The sequence below is a fragment of the Triturus cristatus genome, chromosome 3_2, assembly GCF_964204655.1.
Source record: "Triturus cristatus chromosome 3_2, aTriCri1.1, whole genome shotgun sequence".
Classification (NCBI taxonomy): Eukaryota; Metazoa; Chordata; class Amphibia; order Caudata; family Salamandridae; genus Triturus; species Triturus cristatus.
Window position 1 is genome coordinate 1,229,123,887 of NC_140584.1, and position 6,722 is coordinate 1,229,130,608.

A 6,722-nucleotide genomic window follows, 5' to 3' on the forward strand; every position below is an offset into this window, starting at 1 on the left:
TCATCTGACCTTCTCCTGGCCCCTTACCTCATCATGCTCTGTGACAGAAGTGGAGAACTGTAAACTGAATCTGTTTCTGCTCCAGAAAACACTGTAAGAATTGAACATTCTCTGCTGTGCTGCAAACTGTGGGCAGATTAAGCAGATCTCTGATGGCCACAGTTTGGATCTGTTGAAGGCTCAGAATTGCTTTCTTTGCGAATGCTGAAGACTGTGAGTTGCAGTCCTCTAATTTGGATACAATTCCCACAAAGACTACTGACGTTGCTCTCTCCTCAGGTAGCAAAGGATGTATTTTCATATGCATTAGTCGAATCTGACAAGGTGAAACAATGACCCCCCTGTACCCCTGGGTTGCTGGTACCTTCCTTCAGGGTTGGAGGCCCTCCTAGTGTCTCCGGCCATCATTCCAGTGACCACATAATGGAAGGTCCCCTAAATAAGGAAACCTCCTATTTAAGAAGTGAGGCTTCATCCAAACACCTACTGCAAGGAACAATCCGGGATTCAAGCCCCAGTCTTTGTTGGTTCCCAGCCCCAGTGGGAAGAGCCATGTTTGGCTTCAATGAATTCTAAGTCCAGAGTAATCTCCAAAGGTGCCCTGAGTCTCCATTATTACCGGTCCAGGCTGGTCCCGTTCTTCCACATCTAGGAGGAGGTCGTCTACATAAAAGGAAACTTGTCCTCAGGGGCCTCCAACCATACAAAGCCCTTTATATGCATATTTGTCCTGATCTGGTGTGCTCAGAGCTCCACAGCCAATGCCAATAAAAAGAGCCATAGTGGACATCCCTGCCTTGTACCTCTCAGAAGTGGGAAAGAGCAAGAAAGTGATCCCCCAACTTTGACACGGGATCATGGTAAGGTATATAGGAGCTTGATGTATGCAAGGTATATAGGCCCAAAGCCTAAAGTTTTCAATAGTGAAAACAGGTATCAGGAGAGACTGGTGGATGCTTCTTACTGAAGTCAGTTTGCAGTATTACCAAGTGTTCCTGAAGTTGGTCGGGCCCTGTTATTGGATTGCAAAGTCTACAAATGTTGTGTTAGGTTGATCGATCTGGCGTGAAGCCACTCTGATCTTTATGCAGAAGATCAGTGATCGCGATAGTCTGTCATATGGCTAAAATGTTTGCTAGTATGTTGAGTTTGCTATTGTCAGCCTGTGAACCCATACATTGGTTCGCCCTCCTGAACGCGAATGTTTGCTAGTATGTTGAGTTTGCTATTGTCAGCGTGTGAACCCATACATTGGTTCGCCCTCCTGAAAGTGAATGTTTGCTAGTATGTTGAGTTTGCTATTGTCAGCGTGTGAACCCATACATTGGTTCGCCCTCCTGAACGCGAATGTTTGCTAGTATGTTGAGCTTGCTATTGTCAGCGTGTGAACCCATACATTGGTTCACCCTCCTGAAAACGAATGTTGGCTAGTATGTTGAGTTTGCTATTGTCAGCATGTGAACCCATACATTGGTTCGCCCTCCTGAAAGCGAATGTTTGCTAGTATGTTGAGTTTGCTATTGTCAGCGTGTGAACCCATACATTGGTTCGCCCTCCTGAACGCGAATGTTTGCTAGTATGTTGAGTTTGCTATTGTCAGCATGTGAACCCATACATTGGTTCGCCCTCCTGAAAGTGAATGTTTGCTAGTATGTTGAGTTTGCTATTGTCAGCGTGTGAACCCATACATTGGTTCACCCTCCTGAACGCGAATGTTGGCTAGTATGTTGAGTTTGCTATTGTTAGCGTGTGAACCCATACATTGGTTCGCCCTCCTGATCGTAAATGTTTGCTAGTATGTTGAGTTTGCTATTGTCAGAGTGTGAACCCATACATTGGTTCGCTCTCCTGAACGCGAATGTTGGCTAGTATGTTGAGTTTGCTATTGTCAGCGTGTGAAGTGAACCCATACATTGGTTCGCCCTCCTGAACGCGAATGTTTGCTAGTATGTTGAGTTTGCAATTGATAGCGTGTGAACCCATTCATTGGTTCGCCCTCCTGAACACGCTGACACAAGATCTGGAGGAGTGTAGTCCCTTACAGACACTGGTGCTCCCTGCTGGACCCGCCTTTCTTAGTAAAGCGACAAGTGAAGGCGCAGAAGGGAAGAGCAAAGCATTTCAGATAAATGACGACAGACGAGGATCTTCGTTTTAAGGTTTACTCAGTAAATTAAATATAGAAATGCATAAGCTGGGCTATCAATGTTAAACCAATAAGGATTATAATCACTCAAAGTACAGCCAAGAACTCAGTAAGGTTCTAGTCAGTCTAAAATAGATTCACCTTCATCAGATGGGAAGAGGGTCTCCTCCTCGCATGGAGAACTCACTCCCTTCTATAGAGCTCTAGATAAAGGACTTCAGACATGTCCTACATCAGTCCACGGGTCTCGTGCTCATAACCAATGTAAATCAAGCAAGAGGCAGCAGCTGCAATGAACACATTCCAAGATATTCTCATGATTCAAGTCCATGGAGTTGAGGTGTTCGCAGCATCTGATCTCAGCTCTTGAAATGTACATAGGATGCTGTACGGTCCGGGACAGTTTCTTGCGTCGTTGGAAGGTACATTAGACTCACACAGATACTGGAGTTTACTTTCTCAGCTAGTGAAGCTCTGGAGTCATTATTGTGGCACAGGACAAACAGCAGCTCAAATAACGTGTTAACTGGAACATCTCAGTACAATAAGCAATGGTTGTGGTAATAATTTCTTACGAACAAACAAAAATAGAAAAGCGCAATCAATACTTTATAGTTGCTTGATGCCTTAATCAAATTTAATAGTATTTCCAAGGGCATTCAAATGCGATTCAAATTCAAAGCATTTAATTTGTGGCAACGCAGTTGCGCCAGTACATTGTGATGCAAAATATTTACAGTGCTCTTGGTGATTTAGGAAAAAGGGAAGAGAAGTGGGTAGAGGGTGCTGGATATGTGAGTGAAGGACAAGGAAAGTATATTGTGACATATATACATCATTTGTACATAGTATAGGACCTTTCCGGCCTAACACAGGTCAATTGTTCCTGGATAAATACATAACTCTAATGAACATGATTATTTTACAAATTTGTCTTTAGAGTTTGTGTTGAAGTTTGGGCTGTCTACGTTTCGACCCCTGTGGTAGAGGGTAGATTAGTCCTCACGGTGGGGTCTTCATCAGGACAAGGTCATGAAGAGCACCTGTGAATAATCGAAAGGTGTGTGTGGGAGACAAAACTTTAAATAGAAGGGGATTGGCACTTAAAAATGTTTTGTATGGTAAATATTACCTACTTGGGGTAACAGCTGTGTGACGGTGCTGTACGTTCAAGAACGCGAATGGCTCATACGTAGCTGTTAAAGTCAGAGGGAAAACACATGTGAGTACATTCAATGATCCTAATCTCAAGCTCCATTAAGTTCAGATATGACACTCAATGTAACGCTTACTCTGGAAAAGGAACTGCTGAGGATAAATCAATCGCAGTTAGGGATTTACAGGCACATGCATCAAACCTTTTTGCGATCGCAAACGGTGCAAATCGCAAAAATTGGCCGTTTGCGATCGCAAAATACCGTGTAGAAATGCATCAACTGTATATTTGCGAAAACCCAACTTTTCGCAAAAATAAGGATTCGCAAAAAATCTGCGATTAAAATTGCGATTCGGTAGTAGCGTCTTCCAAATTGCGATACGCAAACAAAGAATCGCAAAATGTATGCATAAAAAATCGCAAATTGCGATTTCCATGGAAATCAAAATTTTGCGAGAGCTAAATAAGAAGGATCCCAACCAGGTGGTAATCATGTGTGCTAATCAGAGACAGCTGAAAACCAAATAAAACCCATTTAAACACAGCCAGAATGAGCTAGGACTTTTCACAATGGCAGGGATTTACCTGATGGCGAGGAGGATGAGGCTGCAGGCTGCCGGACAGAGACGGAGGCGAATAAATGAGCGCATTTTCAGAGTCCGCATAACTTTGCTAGGACAGCAAGAGGATGAGATATACGATAAGTATAGGCTCAATGCAGCAATGATCCATGATCTAATCAATCAATTGGACCCCATTCTGCAACGACAGACACGTAGGACCAATGCTATCCCAACGCATGTGCAGGTCCTATGTTGCCTACACCTACTGGCATCAGGCAGTTTTCAGGGGGTCATTGCTGTAGCGGGAGGTGTGTCACAAAGCGCACTTTCAAGAATATTCAAAGCATGATGGCCTTGATCGGGTCTCACATCAAGTTCCCTACCAGATAGCTCGCTTCCCACATGTTTTGGGTTGTATTGATTGCACCCACGTGGCAATATGTCCCCCTGCAGCACAGGAATATTTATATAGAAATAGGAAAAGTTACCATTCCCTCAATTTTCAGGTTGTTTGCAATGCCAAAAACATCATCACTGACATAGTTGCGCAATTTCCCGAGAGTGCACATGGTTCTTATATTTTCAGGCAAAGTGGCATACACACCCGTCTTGTCAGGGGAGAATTTGGAGAGGGACATCTGCTTGGTAAATATGTGTAATTGTTTCTCACAGTCATTGTACATATGTCAATGTCAAACTGCCACTGACCCTTTCCTTCCTTACATGTAGGTGACAGCGAATACGCCTTGCGTAATTACCTCATGACGCCTTACCTCAATCCCACAACTGCCAATCAACAGAGGTACAATGCAGCACATATCTCTACAAGGAACATCATAGAGCGCACATTTGGCCTGCTGAAGATCCGATTCAGATGTCTCCAAAAGACCGGTGGAGCACTGCAGTACAACCCTGAACAATGCTGCAAGATAGTAGCAGCATATGCATTGCTGCACAATATTGCGACAAAGGGAGGAATAGAAATCGAGATGTCTGACAGCGATTCGGAGGATGGGAACCAGCAAGTGCCACACCACCATGCAGCACAAGGGGCAAACGCAGCAGAAGGTCGTAGGAGAAGATTGGACATCACACAAAATTATTTCTGAGGTGAGTAATGATGACACAGAAACATTATATTGCAATCAAAGTAATCTTTAATTAAATAAAAATGTCATGAGTGTTGAAGCACACTTTTAATCTTACCAGTGTAATGGACATAAGAGGTTTGCAACTGAAAATGTACTTGTATTTCAGTAAAAAGTCAGATCCCAACAATGGTTACGTCACCATAGTGGAATGTACTTGTACATGCCAGTCTAGCGCTTTCTACCACGAACACACAGACGCTTGTCAGAGCCAGCATGGTCAGCCCCAATGTTGGAAGCGGCGGGGGTACTGCTGCGTGTGTTGCGTCTTCCTGCAGTGCCGACTGGAATTGGCAAACTACTTAGGCTTGAGGCACCCTCACTACCCTCTTCCGGCGTGGAAATGTTTGCCGCAATTGTGGAAGCATTAAGCAATTCTACTGCATTGGTCACCTGGTCCAGTGCTTTAGCCACATCCCCGCTCCAATGGCACATTTCAGTTTGCATGGTCACAGACCTACGTGCCAGCAGTGCAGTTGTCGTGGCCAGCCTATTGTTTGATTTCGCAAACATTTTCAGGTGCAGCATTAGTTGACGATGCTGTCTCTTCGGGGATACATTTCCCTCCTGCATCACCTTGCTCAGTTGCTGCACACTTTCAGATAGTACTGCTATGTTGCTTGCCATCTTGCCTATTTGGAATTGCACTGCACGTGTGTTTTTTGTCTGCAGGCGCTGCATACGGAGCATCTGTCCCTCAAGACCACCCCAGACATCAATTGGTTGTTCCTGCTGCTGTGTCCTGAGTGCTCTTCCTCTTCTACGCCGGACTCTGATATTGGTTCTGGGGACCTGTGGTTGTGGTTGTTGGATGGAAGTGGGCTGTCCATGGCTGGCACCTGGTGTTGCATCAGGCTCATCATCACACTCCATGGTGACTAGGGATGGGACAGTTGCCCTGCGTGAGTTTGTGGCACGTGATGGATTTATTTGCACCACGGGTGTGTCCATATGTTCACCTGCGCTGGTGTCCTGCATGTCTGGGGAATCGCTATCCACAGCTTCTACACGTTGAGCATCTGTGAGGTGAAACAGTGCAAAACTGCATTATTTAATGTCTGTGATCAAAATGTCACAGTAATACATTTTTGACTTTGTTAATGAATTTATAATCTATTAAACTATTTTGGGTTGTTCCTCTGAGATTTGTCATTGTAACTGCTTGACCTGACTACATCTCCCATAATGCGCCTCCCCTAATGAATACATTGTGTACTGGATGTTCAAAGTGTGCACTTGGGCTGTACTGTGGTCATGTTCTACCTTTAAATTTTGGGATAATGGTAACATGCATTCATCTTACCTTCAGATGTGTTTGCTGCTCCTGACGTGTGTCACGGGGGCACCACTGGGGGCACGGCTTCTGACACCCAACCTGAACGGAGGGCTGATTGTTCCTTTACGCCTTGGCCACAGGACTGGTACGGGCCCTTTAATTCCACCAGAGAACCCCGTGGGGAGGAGCCGACTGTCTATACGACAGACCACGTCATCCAATCAGAGAGCTCGGGACCTGGTAAAACGAACCCGGAAGAGAAGAAGGGCGCGAAAGCCGGAGGACGTGAGGAGAGCCGAGAGAAGGAGACGGAGCAGGATCGAGTGAGCAGTGGAGAAGGAGAGACGACTGAAGGAGAGTGCGGAATCCGAGAGACGGCGCCGACGGAGCCAGGAGGCCAACGGATACGCTACTCGCCCCGCCACGTTCCTGG

General features: G+C 45.3%; 1 long non-coding RNA gene across 1 annotated transcript; it reads left to right on the forward strand.

Annotated features, from left to right (window-relative positions):
- The first annotated feature begins 2,468 nt into the window (after positions 1-2,468).
- LOC146859529 (uncharacterized) lies at positions 2,469-6,154 on the forward strand. Its single transcript, XR_014979782.1, has 2 exons — positions 2,469-4,975; positions 5,686-6,154. It is a non-coding gene; the product is annotated as an uncharacterized LOC146859529 (long non-coding RNA).
- Positions 6,155-6,722: the final 568 nt, after the last annotated feature.